The sequence below is a fragment of the Dermochelys coriacea genome, chromosome 11, assembly GCF_009764565.3.
Source record: "Dermochelys coriacea isolate rDerCor1 chromosome 11, rDerCor1.pri.v4, whole genome shotgun sequence".
Taxonomy (NCBI): Eukaryota; Metazoa; Chordata; order Testudines; family Dermochelyidae; genus Dermochelys; species Dermochelys coriacea.
This window is the reverse complement of record NC_050078.2, coordinates 74,384,465-74,412,130: the sequence shown is the minus strand read 5'-3', so window position 1 is coordinate 74,412,130 and position 27,666 is coordinate 74,384,465. Positions and strand designations below refer to the sequence as shown.

Below are 27,666 nucleotides of genomic sequence, written 5' to 3'. Positions count from 1 at the left end.
TACTTTCTTAAATAAAATCTTCTTTTGTTTTATTATAAGTGTGGTACACAGAAGCGGTGATTTAAGGTAAAACTGGGGTACACTGCTCCTTTGGGACAGAGGACCTGAGATTTCTGTGAGTAGCCAGTATCAGGGGCTAGATATCACAAGGGAATGTGTGAGAGGGACTTGGGGACGAGGTGCACCTCTTGTTAACCTACAAGGCAAAGTCAGGGCTTTCATAGCCCAGAGAGGAGTGCTTGAGTGGCTCATGGGCTGGTGGTGTTACGGATATAAACACCCAGCCACCACAGGCAAGGCTCCCTCTAGTGAGAGGCAAGAGGTAACAAGGTGATTGACAGAGCTGGGTGCCCAAGAAATGTCACAGCGGTCATGCATAAACTTTACCGTTTTCATTTTTCCATGTAGATTCTTCCAGCGAAAATGGGGGGGAGGGAGTGAAAATCTACAGAAATTCTGCACAAAATGCCTACCATGTGCAGCTTGTCAAATCTGATTTAGCTTTACTGTTCACTTATTGTATTTTATGGGCACATTTCATATGAGAATGTCTCCAGAGCCGTGTCACATTTTGTAGCTTTTTTCAGTGATGAAAACCCTGTCAGAACCACTGCGCAATGTATATATAACACTCAAAAAGCAACAAATTCATCAATTTCAACTTTGTGCGCAAAACTTTCTGCACCGCTCCAGCAGAAATGGCAAACATGAAAAGAACAGGAGGGATGTGGTGGAGGCGTTGTTCTCTTTCCAGAATTTTCTCTTTCTTTCTCTGTCTTTCTTAAGAGAAACTTAATTGTAATTCTTTAGTTTAAGGCCATTTATAATACAGAATCATCCAGCGACTTTTTTTTTTGGTTCTTCCAGGCAATTAAAACTACTACTCAAGACCAACCTATCCAGAGGATGGCAGGATAATTGGGGACCCATTGGTTTAGCTGTCCTGAGATGTCAAGGATATATAGAGGTGTAATCCTGAGATTCCAGTGACACACAAACTTAATAAGTGTTAGGGGTGAATCTAATAATCACTTCGCAGTTCTCATCAGCTAACATTTTGTTGCTGTTTTATTCAGTTCCATTTAACCCCAACAGCAGCTGAAAAAAAAGTATTGCAGCTCTGCTGAATGATCACTAGAATTTCATGCTGTGAAGTTTGTTAGTTTTTAATCCCTTTTTCAGTTTCTTTCTAGAGCCAGTAGGGCCCTAGACAACACAGAGTTTACCTTTGGGATATAAATGCCTTTTCTGTCATTTTTTTAAGCATAGGTGGAGAATTACATTGGTCCTAAGGGTGAGCTTTTTAAAAGCACTCAGCATTGGCCTAATTGCTGCCAAGGGAAGTCAGTGAAACTCCCCTTGACTATGATGGGGACAGAGTTGAGCCAATGCTGAAAACTTTGGCTGGCCACAGTTGGGTCACCAGCAGGACAAAGGCAGCTAAAAACATGTCCCGTTCTTGCCTGAGCTCAAAGACTATATTCCTTAGCTGGAAGGAAGCAGAAGCTAACTCCAGATTCTTAGGTGGAGCAGCCACTGAAGGGAGACAGATCCAAAGCATCCTCGGGTGGGACATATATGCATTTTATTACAAATAAAGGGGTTTAGTTTTTGCCATGCTTAGGAGACCCCCCAGCATGAGGCTGCTCTCCCATTCAAGTCAGTGAAAGCTGTAATGCCCAAAGGGCTGGATGTGAGTTATCAACTACAAAATGTTTTAGTTCTTCCAAATGTCCAGCTGGCCCATTGGTGGGGATCGGCATTTTGTTGCTGTCTTAGCACCGCTTCTTTCTGTGGGCCAGGCTGTTTCTTAGAGATGTTGTATCATGTGGTACTTCCTGAGAGGACATTTAACTCCAGAAATGTTGACTGGCTTGCAATGAATCATTATTCTGGGCAGGTCCATGTCACAAGGGACAGAACTTCCCCCAACTGATGTATCAGCACATGAGGGATCAATGGGAAAGAGGTGGAAGCCCCTTTGCATGGGTCATGTAGAACTAGGCTAGACATGGCACTGAGGATTGGGGTTGGGATGCAGGAGGGAGTGTGGGGTGCGACTCTGGAAGGGAGTTTGGGTGCAGGAGGGGGCTCAGGGATGGGGCAGGGGGTTGGCATGCAGGAGGGGGTGTAGAGTGCGGACTCTGGGAGGGAGCTTGGGTGCAGGAGGGTTCTCAGGGCTGGACAGGGGGTTGAGATGCAGGAAGGGATATGGGCTCCAGGAGAGAATTTGTATGCAGGAGGGGGTTCTGACCTGAGGTAGGGGGTTGGGGCACAGGAGGGGGCTCGGGGTGCAGGCTCTGACCAGGCAGTGCTTACCTCAGGTAGCTCCCGGTAGTGGCCAGCATGTCCAGCTCCTAGGTGGAAGAGCCAGGGGGCTCTGCACACTGTCCGCACCGGCAGGCACCACCCCCACAGCTCCCATTGGCCACGGTTCACAGCCAATGGGAGCTGTGGAGCCAGCACTCCTGGGTGAAGGGCACCACACAGAGCCTCCCTGGTCACCCCTGCATCTAGGGGCCATAGGGACATGCCGGCCACTTCCAGGAGCCACGCGGAGCTAGGGAAGTTAGGGAGTCTGCCTTAGCCCTGCTGCGCCACTGACTGGACTTTTAACAGCAGTACTGACCAGAGCCCCCAGCGTCCCTTTTCGATTGGGCTTTCCGGTTGAAAACCAGATACCTGACAACCCTAATTATACTATAATCTTTTAGGGTGAACCTCAATATTTGTTCCCTCCCCATGATCTGCACTAGACATGTTTACATCCATCCGTGAGCAGTGAAAAGCTGCAAAGCCAAAAAAGTGCTTGGAATTCTTCACCCACAGCAAACCCTTGCAGTGCAATTCTGACAGCACAGCATTGCTAGGGAAAGGCTGCAGAAAACAGATAGGATGGCCACAGAGTTAGCTCACCGTTATCGCTGCCTGGCAAAGGTTATGTCTCAAGGTCTCTGTTCTGGGGCAAAGACAGGAGCCTCACTTATCTCAGACATCTGACCTTGGGCAACAGCAGTGCTGTGATCTGGCCCTGGGGTATGAGATATAGGTCTCTGGCTGTACCTCTTAGGAAGTGCATCCCCTTCCAGAGGTGTACATGTAAAACAGTCCAGATAGAAAGGAAAATGGTCCAAGGCTCACAAAGGGCCAGGCACCCAACATCAGACAAAGGGAAGGGAAGCAGTTTGTCAGGCTCTGCAGGCAACCACAGCTCCTGTCCTTCTTGGTTAAAAGCCAAGATCTAGTCCTGGGTACTCCAGCAAATGGAACAAACCAGCTAGTTTTCTCTCCTCAGAAGGCTCAGGTTAGTGGCAGCCTCAAGCCATTCCCCTGTACCCCCAATCTGGAAGTTGTTGTTCTACTTCGGTTCCTCCTTTTAAGGGTCTACCTCAGGCCTGACAAGCCACAGAGGTGTAGTGAATTGGGGCTGATTGTGACTGCAGGGTTTTTTAACCCCTTCATGAGCAGTGGGGAAGGGGTATTATCTGCCTCACCACATTGCCGTGTAGAACTCCAAACTCTGAGGCAACGAGATCAGAAGAGAACAATTTGCCCCAGCAGGATTCCTGGATCTTGATGAATGAGCTACTTAAGAATTTTGTGTTTTCCTGTTTTGCCCCTTGGGTAAAAAATATTTGGAACAACATGGGTTGTGGACACTGCTGTGGTGTGATTCTATATCGGAGAAACTCTTTACAGCAAAAGAACAGCAAAAAGGTCTGGATTACAAAGGGATAAAAGTGCATCAGTGTAAACTAGCCCTGGCTCTTACATACTATCCCATGATAGTACAGCAAGTATTGAGCTTTCCAGACTTCTCAGATTAGTACGATGGTACGTCTGCTAGGATACTGTTCCTCTAGCATACCCTTGCTGTGGCCAGCAATCCAGTCATTTCTCTGATGTTTTGATGTTACAGGACTGATCTCAAATGGATCTAGTAGAGGCAGAGGGAAGGGCTGAAGGAAAAGCAGTATCATTGTTAATCTGAGGAGGTGACCAGCAGCAAAGTCATGCTGGTAATTTACATGACTCACACAAGGATGGGGTCAGGCAAGTCCTGAAGGCATGTCAGTGAGATGGGAATGTGATATTCATGGCCTGTAAAGCTCAGTCCCCACATGAGAAATGTGAGCACCAGAAAAACAGTCTCAAGGACACTGTGTTTACCCTGTTAGGCCCAGATGTGGAGGCTAGCGTGATGCTTTACGTGGAAGAAATAAACTTCATGCTCTATCAGAAGAGAAGAGAATGGGAGAAAGTAAGGGATTGGCTAGAGCAGTGTCAGGACTGGGATGTGGGTGGTCAGACCTAATGATCAGAACAGCAGTCAGAAACCTGGCCAGGTCAGGATACCAGGAGATCAGAGTCCGAGACAGGCCTGAGGGCAAACCAGGTGTCAGGAGGCTAGCAGAGTCAGGCAGCAGGAGCAGATAGAACAGGGAAGGCAGCCCCAAGCTGGGGGAAACTCACTGGCACAGACAAATTCCTCTTCCTCTGCTTGGTTTAAATAAAAACTGGGAACCAATCACGCCCCTCAGCATGCCACCAATCAGATCCCAGGACTGGAGTTCTGTGGCAGAGTTGTGTTGCAAGGGTCAGTGGATGGCAGGTTGGACCATATTGTTGCCTAAGCACAGTGCAGACTGTGGTTTGAGACCCAAGGCCCCTAACAAATAGAAGCTGGACTTAGCAGGTAAAGTGGGTACTGGTTGGGTACTTCCTTTAGCCAAGATTAAGCGTGTGGCAGTGAGGCCTTCACTGGCAGAGCCTCTAGTTGTACTGGGACTGTTAGTCCATGCTGGGAATAAACATGCTCTCAGGATGTCACTGTGATTGTATAAGCCATTCCCACCAGCATGGCTCTACAACACCTCAGTGCCTGTCTGAAAAAATGGGGGTTGGGGCTCTCTAATCATAGTGGAACTTTTTTTGGTAAACTTGGGTCTTTGCTACAACCCAAGTAGCTTGCATTCAGCTTTTAGCGGGTGAGTGAGTGCCCTCTTTACTGGCGCTCTGTTGCCATTTCCTGGGTTACTCATTGATCCAGCTGGTGGCACTTGATGGACCAATGGAGGAGCTGTCTTTGGGACAGGGAGGGGAATGGGAGGAGAAGTTACAACGTACTGTCAGTAGCAATGCCTCTCAACTTGCCATGGCCAAACCATGGGACACAATGTGTGACAGAGACCCAAAATAAGGGACCCAAAATAATTCTTCATGTGAAATGTCCCAACAATCCACTGCCATCGTAGACTAAAGTACATTCATTATAATCAAGGTCACATATATATATATATATATAGTGACTAGCTGCCTAACCTAGGTCCTTGGATAGAAAATATTGTGGGATTCATTCCTTTTGTGTAAAAACCTCTTTTTTTTATAATCTCCATTTTATGATCTTTTCTGTCTGAGGTAAATAATTTACTTCAATAAAAGTGAGGGGCACCAAATTGTGTGGAACTTTGTGACTAAAATGAGGGAAATTTGGGTAGTGTGTCAATATGGTTTCAGTTGAGTTGGGGAGATTTCAATTTTAAATGCTAACTGGCAAGGATGATCAAATTTGATCCCGCATAGCTGAGAGTTAAAGCAAACGACCCATGGTAAGGGTTAGAAGATGCTTACATTCCTCTCAACCACTATCAGTCATTGGAAGCAAACTTTATTTCTAGCTGTGACCCTCATTCCTGTTTTGTGAATGACAAATGGCAGCTGAGCTTTTGGTAGAAATGGGATATGTCTGTGCAATACAAACCAACATCTTATATCAGGGATCCATGTATGGTGCAATTTCATGGCAGGCGCTGTACCGCAGAATTTATATTTGTCAGAGAATTGTGCTCTGGCATCTCATCTTTCATGTTTACAAAATGTGATTAGCTCTCCATGGTAGTGAAGAGAACCTTGAAAATCTGACTTGAGATAGCTGGTGCAATGCTGTCTTCCTGAGTCTGCAAAGAGCCTGAAACAATAGCTCTGAGAGGTGTGAACCACTCTGTTCATCTTAGTGTGTTATTAACTCTGAAGCCCAAAAATAAATTGATATTTAGCTGCTCAATTACTTCAGTGATGAACATTTTAGCAGAAACATGCTTGATGTTATAAGCCGATATCGTAGTGCAATGTATTATCTTTATACCGGTATATCTGTGTCCAGACTAGGGGAAGAGGGGGTTGCATCACATGAACTACACTGGTACAGTTAATGGGTACAGTCAACATGCATGGGTAGACAAGCCATTAGTCACTTTTGAAATTGGGATTTAAGTTCCTAAGTCATGTAGACACTTTAGAAAATGTTAAATCGGCGCTTCAAGAGAAGCAGCCCCAGAGTTGGCTCCAGCATTGACTCCTCTCCACAGGACCTTGGACCTCTTGCAACAGCTGATCAATGAAGTGTGATCAGCAACTCCAGAGAGGCCATGATCTGGATGTTATGGTTTATCGGGTTTTTAAAACCTCCAAAAGAACTGCTTTGCTTGTGTAAACAGGTATGTTCACATTCCTGGTTCGGAGCAGTTAGGACACAGGGAGCTGATTTGAATTTGTTACGGTCAGTTTCAGTTTGCTGATCAGACTCCATCCCTCCTCTATTAATCTAATCCATGATCCAGGTGGGACTCAGACAGACAGAGGTGAAAGTAAACCGGTCTGGTCCGATACGGTGTACTGGTAAGAAAGTGGCCACTGGTACACAGCTGACTGTATTGGCAGGGCTGCTGATGGGGGGGAGGGGCGGGGCAAAAGTGACCCGGCAATTTAAAAGGGGCCCGGCAATTTAAAAGGACCTGGGACTCCCGGCTGCTGCCACTGCTCCTACTACCACTACCGCACCAGCAGCCAGAGCCCTAAGCCCTTTAAATCAGTGCCAGAGCCCTGTGGCTCTCGGCCGGCCACTGCCACTGCTACCCTTGGACTCCGGCAGTGATTTAAAGGGCCCAGGGCTCCCATCCGCCACTACTGCTACCGTGCCAGCAGCCAGAGCCCCGGACCCTTTAAATCGCCGCCGGAACCCCAAGCAGCGCAGGCTGGGCAGTACGGATGGGCTGGCTGGGGCAATCTAGCTTCAGCCTCATACCTTCCGCCCGAGGCCCTGCCCTTTCTGGGGGCCCAGAGCCCCTCCCCACACCTTGCCCGGGACTCTGGCCACCCTGCGTACCGGTAAGTCCTTTAAGTTACTTTCACCCCTGCAGACACTCCCTGTGCAGTCACACTATGCACCACAAGCTCAGCTTCTCTAGCTGCAGGGTAGGGAGCAAGGGGGCTAGAGAGCCTGTATTGGATCAGCTCCCTAAATAAAGTCTCCTCTTTCTGGTGAATGCATCTACTGTCTCTTGTCTATCAAAGTGGATATTGCATATGTCATACAACCCTCTGACACTGACTCTCTGGTCCCTGACTGGAGTTTTCTCCAGCCAATCAAGGCCAGCCATGTGGGAAGATGTTTTGACAAACTCTGCCCGTCCTGTTTGCATTTCACCGTCCCTTAAAGCTCTATTATAGTACAGCTTTTAAAAGCAGCTGGGATCCCATACTACTACTTGAAATGCAGGGCATCAGCTATACTCATCTGTATAGAGGCTGCAGGAACATCCTTTATGGGGCTGAAGAGTGAATGCTGTAGAGTGAAGAGTAGGGGCATCCTTATACCGCCAAGTATATTGGTCCCACAGTTTATCATGTTGTCATCACTACAATGTATATGGTACAACTATAGATATGCTACCCAATGTATATATTATATAAAAATAAATATCAAACATAATTTCAGATGCTAAACAAAAGGGCTTTTTCCCCCTAAAAATTGGGATTGCCTGTGAAAACAATAAAATACGGTACAACCATACACACCATGTGTCTATCAGCTCAGGACTGATAGACACATGGGCAAACACAGGCTCATAGGCAAATAACCCTGAAAGGTGCTTGTTGAAGATAAAAGAAAAGGAGTACTTGTAGCACCTTAGAGACTAACAAATTTATTTGAGCATAAGCTTTCGTGAGCTACAGCTCACTTCATCGGATGCATGGAAATGCATGGAAATGCATCCGATGAAGTGAGCTGAAGCTCACGAAAGCTTATGCTCAAATAAATTTGTTAGTCTCTAAGGTGTCACAAGTACTCCTTTTCTTTTTGCGAATACAGACTAACACGGCTGCTACTCTGAAACCTACTGAAGATAAGTTAATGACTGACAGTTGTTAGATAGGAGGATGAGAAGTAAGTAATTGAATACACAGTGGAGAATACTCCTGGTATCTTTCCAGTTCCTCAGTGTGGATATGGTCTCTCCAGGAGAAGGGAAAGGACACTGAAATTCAGAGGGAGGGATATTCAGTCAATTAGGGAGGGATGTTCAATCCAGCCAGAGGGATTGTAGGTGAAAATCTCCCCAGTATTTTATAATTGAGCACATAAAGTGTTTTGACTTCCTCAAGACAAGCAATTTCTTGAGGAAAGAGTGTAAATTATTTGCAAACAGGACTGAACCTCATTTTACTGACCATGGGGGTGTGCGTTGTTGTGTGACAAGGAGTTCAATGAGTTAAGATAGAAAAAATACTTTCTAAAACAAATTTAAAAAAAAATCTATCTGTGCTTTTCCTGGAAAATAACTGTGTCAGCTAATTCTATAGTATATGTTTATTAAACAAATATTTCACAAGAAAATTCCTCATTGCTATAAAAATCTCATTTCGAAGGATATCCTGGGGCACAAGGAGAGCAGGCAGTAATTGCTCATTCCCATAATTACAGACATTATATTAGTAGGTTAATATGAAGCAACATTTACATAGAGGAATATAGTTACGTGGCAGTGCTCCTAACTGAATTAAAGGCCATCTTGTTTATCCTGTCTTAAAACAGGCAGCACAACTTTGGTGTTACTGTAGTAGTTAGGGAGATTTAAATACCTGACCTAGGGCCTGGTCCAAAACCTATGGAAATACGTGGAAAGACTTCCATTGACTGTGGTGGGCTGTATTGTGTCAGGTTCCTAAAGTTTTGTTTCTGTTGTTGTTTATTAAAGCTTGGGGCCTCTTCTGAGGGGTTGGGTTTATGCACAGCTACAGCCTAGTGCAGTTCAGATTTCCCTTCTCCTTCCAGCCATCATGAGGGCTGGGCCCAGCTAGTCCCATTTCTGCCAGAGGTGAGGGAAAAACCTTAAAAGGTTTTTTCATCTGTCAACCCCAAACGACAACGGCTGGAGATGTGGCATTAGCTGGGGAGGGCTCTGAGTTACTACAGCGAATTCTTTCCCAGCTGTCTGGATGGTGGTTCACACCCACATGCTCAGGGTCTAACTGATTGCCATATTTGGGGTTGGGAAGGAATTCCCCCCAGGTCAGATTGGCAGAGACCCTGGGGAGTTTTCATCTTCTTCTGCAGTGTGAGACACGGGATACTTGCTTGTTTGAAGTAGAGTGAATGGTGGATACTTAAAATTTTTAAATTAAGATTTGAGGATGCCAGTAACTTAGCCAGAGGTTATGGGTCTATTACAGGAGTGGGTGGGTCCAGCAGTTGACAAGAACGTGGGAGGAACAGTAGGGGAGAAAAATAAACATGGGGAAATTGTCATTACACAAAGTAAAACTATTTCCTCATGTTTATTTTCCCGCCCTACTGTTCCTCACACGTTCTTGTCAACTGCTGGAAATTGCCCACCTTGATTATCACTACAAAAGGTTTTTTTTCTCTCCTGCTGGTAATAGCTCACCTTACCGGATCACTCTCCTTACAGTGTGTATGGTAACACCCATTGTTTCATGTTCTCTGTGTATATAAAATTCCCCTACTGTATTTTCCACTGCATGCATCCGATGAAGTGAGCTGTAATTTACGAAAGCTTATGCTCAAATAAATGAGTTAGTCTCTAAGATGCCACAAGTCCTCCTGTTCTTTTTGCAGATACAGATTAACACGGCTGCTACTCTGAAATAAGACAAGAAGGTTTCAGTTCTGAGTCAAAAGGGTTTTTCATTTAAAATTTGTAGTAAATTTACATTAGAAAAAAAAGGTTAAAAGGAAAAACAGTCAAAAATCAAAATGGAATGTTTTGATTGATCTCAGCCAAAATGTTTCAATTAATTCAAACCCTTGTTTTTTCATATTGTGAGTGTGCAAAAATTTGAGATTTCACCATTATTTCTATTGGGGACAGGAAAAAAAATTGAAATGTTGAAAATTCTTGGGGGATGAGAAAAATGTTTCCTGCTCAGCTTTAGCTGTCTCAGCCATTATTCAGCTGCCATGAGGAAGATGGCAGAAATAACACCCCCCAACTCCTGCTCTTCCTTGCTCCCATTGCAACTCTAGTGAGCACTTCCTGCTCCCCCCTTTGGTGGACAGATATGTCCCATTTTGAGAAGCTAGGCTGGTTGGTGTCGGAGCAGTTCTGGCTCTGCCCCTGCTCAAGGGCCAAAGTAGCTGGCTGGGGGTGAAGAACTTTACTTCTCAAAGCAAGGAGGAGCAGAGAAAGTATTTGGACTGAGTCTCAGTTCATTCTCTGGTCTGCGCTCTTGGGGTGATGCAGCTCTTGGGTGCTGCCCCTCATTCTAAGCAGACAGCAATGTTACAACCCAGCCTGATAAGAAATCACACAAATTTCACACTCACTATAATGTTGCCAGTTTGAATATTTCCTGGAAAATTGTATTTTTGAAGCAAAAAATTGCCAGGAGGCCAATGCTTGATGCATCCAAGTGAAAGACACCCCTCCTTCACGGGCTGCTGAAGGAAAATGAATGTATAGGTAGAGTAGTTTGGCGCAACTGCACCCACAAATCCAACTGCTCAGGATTTGGGCAGACAAAGATTGTCTCCCAAGTCACCTCACTCCCTTTGATGAAATATTACATTTGAAACCCAAATCAAATCCAACTCCTCCCATCTCCTCTGTAGTCATTTTCAAAGTTCAGACTTAACTGTAGAAGGCTACTGACATATTTATTATCCTTTTTGCAGTGCCATCTGGCAGTTGTGTATTACTGGAAGACTATATATATATGGCAAATAGGGAGGAAAATATCTTTTCCTGTAACAGTTGTAGAAGCAAAAAAAAAAAAAAAAAAATCCTGCCAACCATATGGAAGATTTTTTTCCGAAATGATCCATCTTGAACAATGAGGAAATGCCACAGCCAACATGCAAAAAGATTTTTTTAGCTCTTGTACATGCTGTAGGCTCTGGAGGAGAAATGGGGAAGGGACTACTTGAAGAGCTGACATGCATCTTATTAAAATTACCTTCCCTGTTGAAAATCAGCCCGGGAACTTAAAATGATGTGAACAAAGTAAGACAGCTTGCAGCATGCTATGTGATTCAGAGCAATGGCCTTTCTTTGCCTTCCAGGATTATCATAATCTTACGCCTTGCAAAAGCAATAGATGTGAACCCACAGTGGATATGAGCCAAGTTTTGAATACTTGTTCTCTGTTTGGTAACAAGGGGGAGTGGAAAATTACTGGTGTCTCCTCCTGGCTCTATCCACTAAATAAGCTGCAGCATTTTTAATAATGAACAAGCAATGTGAACACGCTGTGGAGTGGAGAAGGAGTTGATTGGGGACACCCTGCATGGTTGGTGTAGTGCATTAGCCCATCACATTTGGAGAGCTGGGATGAAATCATAGTTTACATCTGCAGTGCCATGGAGACTGATCGTCTCGTATTACCATCTCTTTGCTCTTAGGCAGTTCCTTTAATCTCAAAGCACCTTCCCAACAATTATTTAAGCCTCATTATTTAAGCCACAGTATTATCCTGATTCCACTGCACATGTCCTCTCACTGCAGATGGGAACTGTGTAGAATAGGAAGATCACATAGTTTGCTCATGGTCACAGCAAACTCCCGCCTCCCACCCTGGTTTGTCCCCAACATAGAAAAATGCCTTGCAACTGGCCCTGTTTGCTTACATGGTGCTTAAATAGATAGCTCTGCCAATGACCTACAGTCACTTTAGAAAGGCACTTATATGACCTTCATCACTCTGGCATCTTAGCACCTCAGTCCCCAAGAGCTCCTACTCCACAGCATCCCTACAAGAAAGGGAGCATTACCCCAATTTTACAGATGTGGAACTGAGGCACAAGGTTGATTAAACGACTTGTCCAAGGTCACCCAGGGAGTCCGTGGCTATGCAGAGAATCAAACCCAGGTCGCCACTTGGCATCTACGCCCCTGGATCATCCTTCCCACCTAACTATATGCACTTGAGGAGAGACAGAAGGAAGCTTTTGAAAACTTGAAGAAAAGAAAGCTCTGATCAGAGGGCCAGATTGTGAACCCTGTTGACCCATTGATGGCAATTGGACTACTTGTGTGAGTGACTGTTCACCAGTTGGGGTGGCTCCTGACAGTGATTGCTCACCAGTGTGAGTCCAGGGCTTGCAACCTGGCCTAGGAACCTTGGGAGAAACCTGGTTCTTTGGAACTCCCTCTAGCTTCCATGGGGCAGCACTTCTACCCCTTGTTTTCAAGGCACAGAAAAGGATAATTTCACTACTTGGTGCAAAGGCAAACCCAGACCTTCTTGTGGGGAGATAGAAAAACACCCCTCAGGGCTATTTAATGGCAAAGTCAGGGATGAACCTTCAGGCAGCATCTGACCTAATTTTAGAGAGGGGCCAAAATTTCTCCTGTTTTGCAAACAAATCCAGGCTCCTTCCTCCTGCTTTTTTTGCTCTCTCTTCTTTTGACCATCTTCTGCTGCTTTTAAATAAACAGCACATTTGGTAAGCGAGAGCCTGAAGTTCCCAAGAGAGTCAGTTTATCCCAGTATTTATTTACCTTTCATCCAAAACAAGCTTTCCACTCTGGGTCTTGCCAGCTTCATACTATGACACTTCCTCCCCGCACCCTGTCCTCTCGGTCTGATTCAAACCAGTCCAGGCAGCTTTCGTTGTACAGCGCTCTGATGTGGTCTGACTTGCAGCAGCCGTTTCCCCCCCCCCCACACACACGTTTATGTTCTGATCGTCATAAAAATATTTTTACCAGGAAATCTAGCTGAGATCAACATCTTGTTGCAGCTGCTGGGCCCCTGGGATGAGTAGCATGAGATAACCCACTGCATTCCAGAGAGCTCCACCAATCAGAGGAGTGCCAGTTTTCGTGTAATGGGACTAGCTCGCTAACCCTCTTCTTGAGCTGTCTGTCCAGTCCCTCCACCCCAAATTTAGAAAATATGCAAACCAGGCTATCGCTTGGATCCCTGCCTGCTGAAGGGAAACAGTGCCGTGCGTCCATCATAGGCCCTTCCCACGCCAGCTATTTCCATTACAGATGCCTGCCATAGCAATCTTGTGCTAGGCCACTGCCATTCACAACAGCCAGTAGGCCTGAGTCACTGGTAATGTTTCATTAAGGCCTAATTCCATCACCCAGGATTTTGGGGGAGGAAAGTGGTGGAGGGAAGCCAAGAGGCAGGGGCCTGGTTGTAAATTACTAGACAGAGTCATTTAGAGTGTCGGTAGTTTTTAAACTGGAGGGAGTGAGAAAGTGAAGGCTCAAGGTGCTATTATGGACTGGGATGTAGGCAGTCAGGTCTAGTGGGCAGATTAGGCGTACAGGCTCAGGAATGAAGCCAAGGGTCAGCACCAGAGTCAACTGCCAGTGACCAGGGCCCAGGGCCAAGCCAGAGTCAGAACCAGGAATTGAAGCTGAGGGTTCTGAACCAAGGTCAGATATCAAACGCCAGAGCCAAAGGTCAAACAGGAATCAGCGTCGGAAGTCAGAGCTGGGGTCGGAGCCTGGATTGGTCCCTGAGGATGGGAAGTGAGGGTATACGGGAAGGACAAGATGCAAGGATCAAGCATGGTGGGAAGAAGAGCAAAGGCAGGAGCAGAGCAGGAACCAGGAACCAGGGGCAGGGTGCAGGGTGCAGGCACAAGCAGGGTCCAATGCAGCAACAACAGGAAACTGCCTTGTTCTTCAGACAAACTTCCTGTTCCTCCTCCTGGCTCAAATAGTGTAGTTGGACCAATCAGTAGAGCCGGGTGATCCTCCAATCAGAGCTCCCGTGGGTGGTGCTTGGCTGGGACTATAGCCCTAGTCGCTTTTCAGCACACCCAGTTTCAGTAGCCATTCAGGAGGCCAGGATGTGGCAGCTCTCTGGGGACTCCAAAGCCTGGGTTCAAGACCTGGGACATCACAGGTGCTATAGACACCCTGTCAAGGTTCCTTCCCCACTCTGAACTCTAGGGTACAGATGTGGGAACCTGCATGAAAACCTCCTAAGCTTATTTTTACCAGCTTAGGTTAAAACTTCCCCAAGGTACAAACTATTTTCCTTTTTTCCTTGGACTTTATTGCTACCACCACCAAGCGTCTAACAGATATATAACCGGGAAAGTGCCCACTTGGAAACATCTTTCCCCCCAAAATCCTCCCCAAACCTTACACCCCCTTTACTGGGGAAGGCTTGATAAAAATCCTCACCAATTTGCATAGGTGAACACAGACCCAAACCCTTGGATCTTAAAAACAATGAAAAAAGCAATCAGGTTCTTAAAAGAAGAATTTTAATAAAAGAAAAAGTAAAAGAATCACCTCTGTAAAATCAGGATGGTAAATACCTTACAGGGTAATTAGATTCAAAACATAGAGAATCCCTCTAGCAAAACCTTAATTTACAAAAAGACACAAAAACAGGAATATCCATTCCATTCAGCACAGCTTATTTTCTCAGCCATTTAAACAAACAGACTAACGCATATCTAGCTAGATTACTTACTAAGTTCTAAGACTCTATTCATTCCTGTTCCCGGCAAAAGCATCACACACACACACACAGACAGAAAGAGACTTTGTTTCTCCCTCCCTCCAGCTTTTGAAAGTATCTTGTCTCCTCATTGGTCCTTTTGGTCAGGTGCCAGTGAGGTTTTCTTAGCTTCTTAACCCTTTACAGGTGAAAGGGTTTTTCCTCTGGCCAGGAGGGATTTTAAAGATGTTTACCCTTCCCTTTATATTTATGACACACCCCATTAAAATAAGATGGGCCCTAATGTGCTGTAAGATAGCAGCAATAATGATCAAACAAATGACAGTGCTGAGATGACATGCATCTAACAGAGCAGGAGACTAAACTATGCTATCCACTGGGATAGACTAATGCAGCTGGGTGGGGCGGTTTGCTGTGCTTTGTGGTGTATCCATATGGAGGAACTGGTGTGGAGCGCCAGTAGTAACCTGTCAACTGGATGGTGGTCTTGCCTGGCTTCTTGTTTATAGCTGTATGCAGGTTTCAGCACCAGTGCCTTCGTGTGAAGGTGCTCTACCTCAACACTTGCAGACAGTGTAGCCCAATCAAATGGCCACAGAGGGGACCCTAGATCTATTTTTTGTATTGTAGTTCCTAGCATCCACACACATGGACTATGACCTCATTGTGCTAGGCATTGTAGAAACACATGTTGTTTCAACACACCAGCAGCCTGTCCTCTGCAAAGTTTGGTGTAGGCATCTCTCTCTATGTGGGAGCACAGGGACATTTGCCAGCTTTTGGGTCATGAGTAGGCTGGTCCATTCTTGGTTGGATTGCCAATTGGTTGAGCTGTTGCTGCTGCAGAGTTACAAAACCTCCTCCTCTTTTTTGGAAAATTCACTGAATGTTTAGCCTAAAGTGACACCTTGTGCCTAGGATCTCCTCTTCTTTTTTTCTCCTGATGTTAAAATTTCTTATGGATGATAGAGTTCTTTGACAGTACTTGAAAATGATAAACAAAGGACACTTACATACCAGTGTAGCATTCCCCTCTGGTGTTATCTGGACCGGCGATCTGCTAGGTCACTTCAATCCTTGACTCTGGGAGCCAGCCTTACCCTGCTCTGCTGTGAGAACCCCCACTCCTGGGCTTTTCACGCACAGCCTCTGGCATGTAAGCTGCTCCAACCTACTTGCAACTGAATGACCCTAAGCCAATATCTCCGATCCCAGACACAACCGTAGGAACCTCCATCTTGCAATGTCCAGTTATGCCCTCTGGATGCTGCAAACTTATATAAGTTTGTCAAGTTAACAAAGAAATTGATATGTACCAGGCTTGTTATCCCAAGGGGAGCCTCTGACACACTTCAGACCAAACACACTGCTTCAGGTAGAATAAACAAACACATTTATTAACTATAAAGATAGATTTTAAATGATAAGTCAGATTTGGTCAAATGAAATAAAAGCAAAACGCATTCTAAGCTGATCTTAACACTCTCAATGCCCTTACAAACTTAGTTGCTTCTCTGCACAAGCTAGCTGGTTGCACTTCAGCCAGCTCTCCCCTTTGATCAGCGCTTCAGTCACTTGGTATGGTGGTGTCTGTAGATGTAGGTGGAAGAGAGGGGAAAAGCATGGCAAACGTCTCTTCCTTTTATCAGGTCCTTTCCTCCCTCTTGGCTTTGTCCCCCCCCCCCCTTCAGAGTCAGGTGAACATTACTGAGCCTCTCCAAGCAAGGTTGAGCAATTCCCCTGGTGTGGCCTCATGCAGGTGAGTCATTGTGTTGTAGCTCCCTTGCTGGACAATGGCTGTTGATGGGCTACCCCGCCCAGGCATTGGATACTTTCCTTAGTGTTGCCTCTGGGGAGCTAATCTGGCTGATTCCCCCAATTTACAGAATGTTTTAATGACAACCATACTACACAATTCTCATAACTTCATATGCATTAATGATAGACATATATGGATAGAGAAATTACTTTCAGCAGATTGTAACCTTTCCTCTGATACCTTACAAGGCATGCTTTATATGTAAGATCACGATTATATGAAAATGAGGAATATGGAGATTACAGCACGCTCCCCCAAAGGTATAGAATGTCACAATCAGCCCATTGATTGATCTAACACACTGATGTTAATATCCACCTGATTAGGAGGCCAGATGGGAAAAAAATACCCATAAACCCCTTAATGGCTATATCCCTTAAAAATTATATACATATAGTGCTGATGCAGGTGAAAGATTCATAGTGCTATTTGAGTCATGTACTGTGATGTCAGGGTCTGTACAATCTTGCCCCACATAGGTCTGTCTGTGGCCCATATGCATGACCACTACCATCCTTTCCTATGACAGTCTATAAGGTCCCACACAGCTTTGCCAGTGGATTAGAATCCTGACCTGCAGCACATCCTGCTATTGCTGTCCAGGGACTCCTAGTCTTGGAATGTGAGTAATCACTAGTGAGATCATCTGGAGAATCTGTCCTCACACAACTTATGAATTCTGGTTGATGTTATGAAATTGTTGTATCGTGGAACAGTTCATGAATGTAGAGGCACTCATCTGCTGTCAGAGCTGTAGCACATCCCTTCCAGACCAGGAACAATGATCAGTATTTGACTTTAATGGTTGCCTATTCAGGTGGAAACACCTTAGGACAAGCTAGAAAAACCAATTGCCTCCATCTCCTCTACAGTGGGCTGCAATATGGAGAATGGAAAATCCCTAACAGCAGATAAAGGAGCCATATGATGGTTATGGGCCATATAAACTTGAGCAGGAACAGGAAGCTTTGGGTGGGAGAGAGGGCATGCTTTTGTAGTAGGGTATCCTGTTTAACTGCAGACCAGCCAAGGGAAAGGAAGCTAGTTGAAAAAGAGACTCCATAACTCAGAGGAGAAGCCATGTGTAGGAGATGGGACCCTGGACTCTGCCCCCTAAACCTAAAAAACTCTCCAGAGTGAGGAGGAAACTGAGGCAGGGAAATGCTTATAGATATGTTTATTATTTTGTCTAAATCTATGAAAAATACACTACACAATCAATAATATCCCTGAGATACATCAATGATATTTTCATCCTCTGGACAGATGACCTAAACTCCCTCATAGATTTCCACCACAATGTGAACAACCACCACCCACCCATCAAGCTTTCTCTAGAACACTTCCACACTACCACCAACATGCTGAGCACCATGATCAGCTTCAACACTGGAACTATACAAATGACAATATACAAGAAATCCACGGATCACCACACTTAACTCCATAGATCCAGTAACCACCCCAGACACTCTGTGAAATCTGTTATCGACAGCCAAGCACTCAGAAGCTACAGAATATGTTCAGAGGAAAATATGTCTGGGATACACACCTTAGCACACTTAAAACTGCCTTCAGTAAACAAGGTCACTCCACCAGAGAAGTAGATCACATCAGGAATGGGCCACACAAATACCCTGAAAACTTGCTTCAGTATAGGAAAAAAAACCCCCCTATAACTCCACACCCTAATTGTCACCTACCCCCTACAATGGAATCCATACAGAGTATCATTAAAGAATTAAAACCCATGCTTAATGGAGACTACACCCTGAAAGAAATATTTCCTGAACCCCCTCTTCTGGTCTTCAAATTACCCCCCAGCCTTACCAAGCTCATCATCAGACGCAAACTCCCCATGTATCAGGACACACCACCTCAAAGATGGAACAGACCCTGCCAGAACAACAGATGCAAAACCTGCAGATGTATCTCCACTGCTACAATGATCAGCAACCCCCACAACACAACTTTCAAGATCAATGAGTCATACACATGCCTATCATATTGGTGAACCTCATCCAGTGCATCAAATGCCCCAAAAATAACTCTGAGGGTGAAACCAGACACTCACTGTACTCTCAAATGAACTCTCACAGAAAAATGATAAGACAAAAAAAACACCCTTTCACTTGTGGGAGAATGCTTTTCACAAAGCAATCACTCTATATCTGACCTTTCAGCCCTTGCCCTCAAAGGAAACTGCACAACATCTTCAAAAGACAAGCCTTAAATTCATAACTCTGCTACGGCGGTTGGCATAACTACGCCATTCAGGGGTGTGAAAAATCCACACCCCCTGAGCAGCGTAGTTAAGCCAATCTAAGGCTAGATCTACACTACAGAGTTAGGTTGATGTAAGGCAATTTATTTTGACCTAACTCTGTAAGCATTTACGCTACAGTGTTGCTCCTGTCGGTGTAAGTCCCCCACTACACTGACCTAATAACTGCACCTCCATGGGAGGAGTCGCTCTTAGCTAGGGTGATGGAGTGTTTCCACCAAATGCATCTGATGAAGTGAGCTGTAGCTCACGAAAGCTTATGCTCTAATAAATTTGTTAGTCTCTAAGGTGCCACAAGTACTCCTTTTCTTTTTGCGAATACAGACTAACACGGCTGCTACTCTGAAACCTGTGTAGATACTGTGTTACTTACATTGCCTGGGAGCTCCACGTGGAGCTAAGAGCTAGGCTCCGAGCTTACAGACCCCAGCTCTCAGCCTTCCACACTGCCTCACTTAAGTCGCTGCATGAGCTCTTGGTGAGGATGTGCACTCCTGGCAGAAGGACGGTAGTTTGGACATGAAAAACCACAGTAAATACGGTGGTGGTTGTATGTCGATCTAACATAGGTTGACTTAATTGTGTAGTGTAGACAGTGCTAGGTCAACAGATGAATTCTTCTGTTCACCTAGCTGCTGCCTCTTGTGGAGGTGGATTACCTAGGCTGATGTGAGAATCCTTCCTATCAGCGTAGGTAGTATGTACACTGAAGCACTACAGCTGTAGTGTTTTAAGTGTAGACAAGTCCCTAGACACCAAAAGTCATCGGCTCAACTGGTTTTATGGCTCATTACAACAATTTGTAACCTACTAACCCTCCTTTTGTCCCCTGACTTCAGTGGTGTTATTGTCCACTTCACTTTAACTGATGCCTTGCAGTGTGTTTAGTCCCTTCTTCTTAACAATCTGTCCCACCTTCTTTTTAGCTGTGACACTGATTACTTTCCCTAGTCCTGAAGAAGAGCTCTGTGTAGCTCGAAAGCTTGTCCCTTCCACCAACAGAAGTCAGTCCATTCAGAGATATTACCTCACCCGTCTTGTCTCAACCCTTTGCAAAGTCTATGTGTCTGTTTGCTTCTCTATCACATGCCCCAAAGAAGTTGACTGTAAACCCAGAGTGCCCACCCAGTTGGAGCTCTGGGAAAGGGTGTGTGTAAAAGAGTCCCCTGAAGTCTTTCTCCCAGATGGCAGGAGAACCTGACCCCACCCAGTTATTCACACTGGGTAGCTCCACCACACTTCCTTACTAATTACAATGGGGCCTTGCTCTTTGTGGCCCTTTTAAAGTCTCTCCGGATGGGGGGATTGAAAGGGAAGTCAAATGTCCCAATGTCCCAAGGGTTCTCCCCTCCCAGGGCCCCGCAAAGCAGGGGGGAAAGTCCATGTGCTCCCAATACAGCGCATGCTGGGTTTTGAGAAATCCTTCTGCCTGGGCTGCTGAACTGGGCTTAGTCTGTCCAGCTCATCCTGAGAGTTTGCTGCACTCTCCGTCGGGTCAGATTGGAGTCTCTGGGCTGGGAGTTCTCTCTGATGCTCCAGGAGTCAATCCCGCAATCTCCTTCTTAGGGTAGTCCTGCTCCCCACCACCAGCTGACTACACTTTCCTCCCTTTTAAAATGTATAGACCCCACATTGACAAGGATGGTGCCAGGGAGGCCTTGACAACCTCTCCCCACTATACATCATTGACAGGGCTGGAGGAGAGGTTGTCAAGGCCTCCCTGGCACCATCCTTGTCAATGTGGGGTCTATACATTCTGCCACAGTGTATTTAAGGTGTGGGTCTCGAGTTCAGTTTCTTTCCCATTAGATCTCAGACTTGCTCACATCAATATGTCTCCCTTTAGGATATATTCTGTCAATGCACCCGTATAACTCCAATTAGCATCCGCGTCAAGAGGAGATTATACATAAGATTTTTTTCCCCAACCAAAATAAGCTTCTGATGTTTGGAAATAAATTACAATACATACCAGCAGGTGTTACCTTTTAAAATTTAGCCTTGTTTGTAGCTTGTTACAAGACAACATTCTCATTCCATCCGAGGTAAGCAGATGGCACTTATTAATTTACAATGAAATATACTTTCAATATGTATATCGAAAGCACATTTCTATTGAAGGAAATTGTCCTTAGTTTACCTGACTCCCAAAATATATCATAACACAAACTTTAAATCTGAGATTATTAACAGCTGTTAGGAGAGCACAGTTCTGCAGAGTACGCTCACATTGAAAAGCTTGATTTCTATAGTCCCTGAACAGGTTATTCATTCTCTCTAAATTAAAGTTGCTCAGGAAAGAAATGAGAGATCTTAAGCAGACCCTTTCTACCATGCTCAGTCCTGTGTTGCATCATGAATGGCTTCCCCACCTGTCTCTTCCTACTCTGAACAATGGCACAATCCAGCCCTGTATGTGTTCTATATGGGATTTAGTAATGGACTAACTTTTTTGTGTGTGCAAAAAACCCACTAGTCAAGTAGGGCCAAATGCCTCAATCTGGCTACTAAACTTGCACCTGTGTGCATGAGCCCACCTGATGGGCTCACTGTGAGTGCTGAGTATGCTACACCTGTTCAGATAATGGTCTCCGAGCTCATGATACACCTGGTATATTACCTAGCATTGTGGGTCCTCTGGGATCTGGTCACTGATGAGTTCCCAGCAAACACTCATATGCATGGCTAGGAGGAAAGGATTGTTTATTAGAACAAGTATAATGGCTCCCTTGGGCAGACACTGGGGTTTGCATACTGGACCTGCAGCACTCCAAGCATGAGCTTCTACCATCTTGAGCTAAAGGAACAACTCCTCTAGCAACTAGCTGTGGTAGACTCTTATCTATGGTGCAACGGCTTTGTCAATCACTGTAGAAGATAAACATGAGCAGTTCCTAACTCAAGCTCTATGGCAGTGGTTTTCAAACTATTTATCATTGTGGGCTGCATATGCAGCTCTCTGTGTTATGTGGGCCAAACAATATATATACTATTTGTATGGCCCTGAGGATGTCACATGGGCCACAGCTGTGTACTGATTGGGCCGCAAGCAGCTCCTGGGTTGAGAACCATTGCTCTACAGGGCAGTCCAGAATAAGGGTACAAAGGTACCTTCATACTGTCGGGCTGCTGGGGCCCCATAGCTGGGGTGCACTTACTAGTACATTCTTCTACTGGTCTGTAAGTTCCATTGGCCAGACTTCAGTCCTCTCCTCCGTGTTCTTGAGAGCTCTCAGCTCTCTGCCTCACCCCCTACAGGGCACAATCTAGCCCTGAATGTTTCACTCAGCCTTTAAAATGCCATCAAAACCTCTGTTCAGTGTCTCTTAAGTCTGTTCATTAGTTAGCTGCTCTCATGTAAAATAAACACACTATTATCCTGACACTTTGTGGTAATGGTCTCCTAGCAACAGGTCTTCCTCTGAAGGTGGCACTTGCCATTCCAGGGGTCTGTGCTCTCGGTCTGTTTGTACTGACACTTAATCCTTGTCTCTATACCAGCTGGATTTCCCATCAAAGAGCCTTGATCTCGAGAGTCTCCTAGTAGGCAAATGATAAAATATGCTAATGAACCACGGCTCCATATTTCGCTGTAAACCACACAGCACAAAAGGACATACTTTCACAAGTGCTCCAGGTTAATAAGCTAATTCAGGGTTGGCAACCTTTCAGAAGTGGTCTGCTGAGTCTTCATTTATTCACTCTAATTTAAGGTTTTTGCATGCCAGTAATACATTTTAACATTTTTAGAAGGTCTCTTTCTATAAATCTGTAATATATAACTAAACTATTGTTGTAGGTAAAGTAAATAAAGTTTTTAAAATGTTTAAGAAGCTTCATTTAAAATTAAATTAAAATGCAGATCCCCCCAGACCAGTGGCCAGGACCCAGGCAGTGTGAGTGCCACTGAAAATCAGCTTGCATGCCGCCTTTGGCATGTGTGCCATAGATTGCCTACCCCTGGGCTAGTTCTTCCAATATCTGAAACCTCTTCATCTGCTGGGCATAGAAGACAGTGTCTGTTGGCTGTACCAGGGGCTCTGGCCTATAGCCCTATAATAATGATAGGATTTATATTTTACAGGTGTTGTCAACACACTACAGCCTTCACTAGAGTCTCAGAAGAGATTATTTCATAGTGCAGGCCTATTACCATTATCTGTATTACAGCAGCACCTAAACCCCAGCCGAGCTCTAGCCCCACATAGTCCTGTACCCTGGAGAGTTCACAATCTAAATGGACCAGACAAAGATAATCCTGAAGGGGATGCAGAGGCACAGGGAGGTGAAGTGACTTGCACAAGGTCACCCAGCAGATCTGGGGAAGAGCAGGGAGTGGAATGAAGGTCTCCTCCCTCCCAGCCAGGCACAGCCCTGGAACACAGACCTGACTGTCTCCTTTCGCATAAGATGAAGCTGGAGTGAAATTCAGAGCATTCAAGCTGACAGAGAATTTCAAGCTATAAACTGCACCTTTCCATAGGCAGAAACTTACTCTGATAAATGAAGTTTAGATATTCCTGCTATCGTAGCACCAGTAAGGCTGGCAGATCCTATCAGTGAGTGGAGCCCTAGGAGAACTTAGGCAGGTAGATTGTATCAGTGAGGTTTTAACACAACAGCGAGGCACAAGGAGTGCAACACCACCTCATTTTTGCGCACTGTAATCAGGAACTAATTGATGGAGACAAAAACTAGATACATTTTAACTAAGCTCAGAATTAAAAATTTGACTGGATTCAAAAACTGCCTGTTAAAAAAAAAAAAAAAAAAAAGTGGCTCCACTGCAAACAGCAGTGGTTTTAAGAGACTCTGTGGCCCTGCAAGGAAGGTCTGTGGTGAAAGGAATAGCTTTAGAGAAGTCAGAGAACAGATTTTAAAGAGATGAACTTGCCACCCTTTCCTTGTTTTAAAGATCCTCGTTTGCCCATCTGAAAGTGCTGTACAATGCCAGTAAGTACCAACGTTGGGGGTTTATTTTCTTCCCTCGTACAGAGCAAGAAACAAAGCGTGATGAAGAAAGTGAAGTTTTAGTTCCAGTTCTTATGATACTAAAGTCTGGGAACATTCCTTTTTGCAGGCTGGGCACAGAGTGACACAAAGGTCACAGGCTAGAGTGGAAACATCTGAATACCAGACACAGTCTTTATACCAGCATGTTCACCTACTGAAACAAGGAGTGAGTGAGCCCATAGTTCCATAGAGGTAGGACCAATAGACCCACCAGGTATGGGCCTAGAGTGTGTGTTTTATAGGAGGCACTGTTTTGCAGAGACAACATGGGCCAAGTGGGCAGGGGAGTCTGGGAAGAAGTGGGCATTTAGAACCTGGCAGCAGGCCTTAGGGAGAAGCTGCACAAGTGCATCATCTGTCCAAAAGTAAACAGATTTCAGGAAACTTTTCTAACAGGCTGAAGGCAGTTTGGTGGAGCAATCACTATTGATGAGCTGCAGCTTGGTTTTCAGTGAGATGAACACGTGATGGGGAACTAGTCTCCAGCTCAGTTTGTTTCCATTGTTGCAAAGTGATGTTTGTATTTGCAGCTCAGCTGGTGACTCCACTAAAGCATATGCTGATTGACTACACTCCAAGCAGAGATGCATGGGCATAGAGAGACAAGCATGTGAAAAGAATGGAAGGTATTCGCTCTGCCAGGCTGCATAGCAACTAAGTTTTATGCAAGAATTCTAGTTAGAAGGGATATGGGGTAGAAAGTCATCAAAGCAGATGGACACAGACTAAAGAGCTCTGTTTCCACACCCCTCCACTCTGAAAACCAACACATTCAAAAATTGCTGACTACCTTTGTGGAAGAGGCAAGAGCAAATTGGCAGGAAAAGGAAGCCCAGCACCTCTGAGGAAATCAAAGGAAGGTCACTTATTGGGCATTAGCACTGAGACTCACCAGCTTTGAGGTACAGAACTTAGAAAACAGTAGCCTGGCTTTCCCACCCCAGCCATCACACGAGGAAAACTATGCAGTTGTTGACAGCAAAGAGGAAGGATCGTCCAGTGGTTAGGGTATTAGTTTAGGACATAGGATTCAACTCCCTGCTCTGCCATAGACTTCCTGTCTGACCATGGGCAAGTCCTTAGTCTCTGTGCCTCAGTTTCCAATCTGGATGATAGTGATAAGAGCACTGTCCTGCCTCACGGGCGGGGGGATGCGAGTATAAACACACTAAATGTTGTAGGATGGTCAGATACTTTAGATAAGTGTGAATATCAACCAGCATGAATTACAAAAGGAACTGAATGCAACCATTCCAAAAATAGACAATGAAATGGATACTTTCCAAAACCAATGTGATCTGAACAAGTGGCAGCATGTTGGAAACGAGCACAGAATGGGCACATTTCATAAATCAAAATAAACAGATAAATAATATGCAGACAGAGGCCGGAAGGAACAGGTGGGGAAAGTCACACGTCTTGCTGAAAGATGTGGAGATATTGTCAATGGTTTTGACCCTATCCTGTGAAGCTAGTGGGAATGCTAGACGGTTTAGAGGGAGCCAACCTGAATTTCTTTTAACAACCCTTAAAGAGGAGGTTGTTTTCTTCTTTCAAAACAATTGATCAGGCCCAGCAAGCACCACAACCCAGCTAGATAATTAAATGGCCCCTACCATTGTTGTGTCTGAGGTTCTCACAGTCATGACTGGCTTTATCTTCACAGCACCCCTGTGAGGTAGGGAAGAGCCATTATCTCCTTTTTATAGATGGAGAATTAAGGCACAGAGAAATATAGTGACTGGCACGAGGTCACACAGGAAGGGTGTGGGCTTCCCGAGAAACACCAATCTATTAGAGTTCTTTGAGGGTGTGTCACAGGGCATTCCCTCAGCTACAGGGTGTGCTGTGCTGGCTGGCCCCTTTGCATGGTCTCTTATTCACAACATTCAGCAGGTCGTTTCTTTTCCCCATGTGGACCTATAATCTATCGATTCCAAGCTTTGAATAACACAGCACAGGCATATGCCAGCAGGACCCTTCCACCAGCTTTCTTTACCACATCCAACTCTCTCTCTGAACTCCCCTTTTACTTCCTGGTCCTGCCAGTTATATAGCCTACCCTTACAGAGATAATTACTTCATTAGCCCAACCATTGTCCCCAAGTGTCAAAAATCCCCACCACGACAGGTTAATTCGTTCCAATTAAGTCTGTAATCTTCATTACCCAATTAATCAGAGTTCTACAGATAGCGCTCTGTCACAGCGTGACAACAAATGTGGACAAGGGTGATCCAGTAGACACAGTGTACTTGGACTTTTAGGAAGCTTTTGACAAGGAACCTCACAAAAGGCTCTTAAGCAAAGTAAACAGTCATGGGATAAGACGGAAGGTCCTCTCATGGATCAGTAACTGGTTATAGGAAACAGAGTAGGAATAAATGGTTAGTTTTCACAATGGACAGAGTTAAATAGCGGGGTCCCCCCAGTGATCTGTGCTGGGACCTGTGCTGTTCAACATATTCATAAATGATCTAGGAACGGGGGTGAACAGTGATGTGGCAAAATTTATAGATGATGCAAAACTACTGAAGATAGTTAAGTCCAAAGCTGACTGTGAAGAGTTACAAAGGGATCTCACAAAACTGGATGATTGGGCAAGAAAGTGGCAGATGATATTCAGTGTTGATAAATGCAAAGTAATGGACATTGGAAAAAAGTATCCTAAAAATAACCCCATACAAAGTGATGGGGTCTAAATTAGCTGTTACTTCTAAAAAAGGAGATCTTGGAGTCATCGTGGATAATTCTTTGAAAATATCTGCTCAATGTGCAGCGGTGGTCAAAAAAGCTACCAATGTTAGGAATCATGAGGAAAGGGAAAGATAAGAAGATAGAAAATATCATAATGCCACTATATAAATCCATGGTATGACTACACCTTGAATACCGCCTGCCGTTTTGATCACCCCATCTCAAAAAAGATACATTGGAATGGAAAAGGTGCAGAGAAGGACACCAAAAATGATAAGGGTCATGGAACAGCTTCCGTAGGAGGAGAGATTAAAACAACTGGGAGTGTTCAGCTTGGAAAACAGACGACGAAAGGGGGGATAGGACAGAGGTCTATCAAATCATGAGTGCTGTGGAGAAAGTGAATCGGGAAGAGTTATTTACCCCTTCACATGACACAAGAACCAGGGAGCAGCTAATGAAATTAATAGGCAGCAGGTTGAAAACAGGAGGAAATACTTCACACAACACCTGACCAACCTGTGGAATTAATTACCATGGGATGTTGTGAAAGTCAAAAGTATAACAGGTTCAAAAAAGAATTAGATAAATTCATGGAGAATATGGTCATCAATGGCTATTAGCCCATGCTCTGGGTGTCCCTAAACCTCTGACTGCCAGAAGCTGGGACTGGATGACAGGGGACTCAAAACTGCCCTATTCTGTAAGCGATTGGCATTGGCCTCTGTCAGAAGACAGGATACTGGGCTGGATGGACCATTGGTCTGACCCAGAATGGCTGTTCTTATGTTCTCCTCTGTCCCAGTCCAATGCCTTAACTAGAAGACGGTCCATCCTTCCCTAATCCAGTCCAGAAATCAAGCTGCCATTGATAACAGCAAAACTTAAAACTAAAACAGAAAAGCAGAGCAGCGACTGGATTTTTCATGGAAACCTTATAGAACCATCTACAATGAGGACACATCTTCATTTTTCCTGAGCTTATGAAGAATGCAGTACAAGCCAGCAGGACTGTGATCTTGCAGGACTAGGAGAAATTACAGTGCAACCACTTACCTCCTATCACCTGCCAGGCTCAAAGATGGCTCTGATGATATTTGAATGTATCAGGACAGGCAAAGG

At 45.0% G+C, this 27,666-nt stretch overlaps 1 long non-coding RNA gene across 1 annotated transcript; it reads right to left on the bottom strand.

The window, feature by feature from the left end:
• Positions 1–566: 566 nt before the first annotated feature.
• Positions 567–18,602, bottom strand: LOC122458038. The gene is made up of 3 exons (XR_006277855.1): positions 18,521–18,602; positions 3,923–3,926; positions 567–577 (listed from the first exon to the last, which is right to left on the bottom strand). It is a non-coding gene; the product is annotated as an uncharacterized LOC122458038 (long non-coding RNA).
• Positions 18,603–27,666: the final 9,064 nt, after the last annotated feature.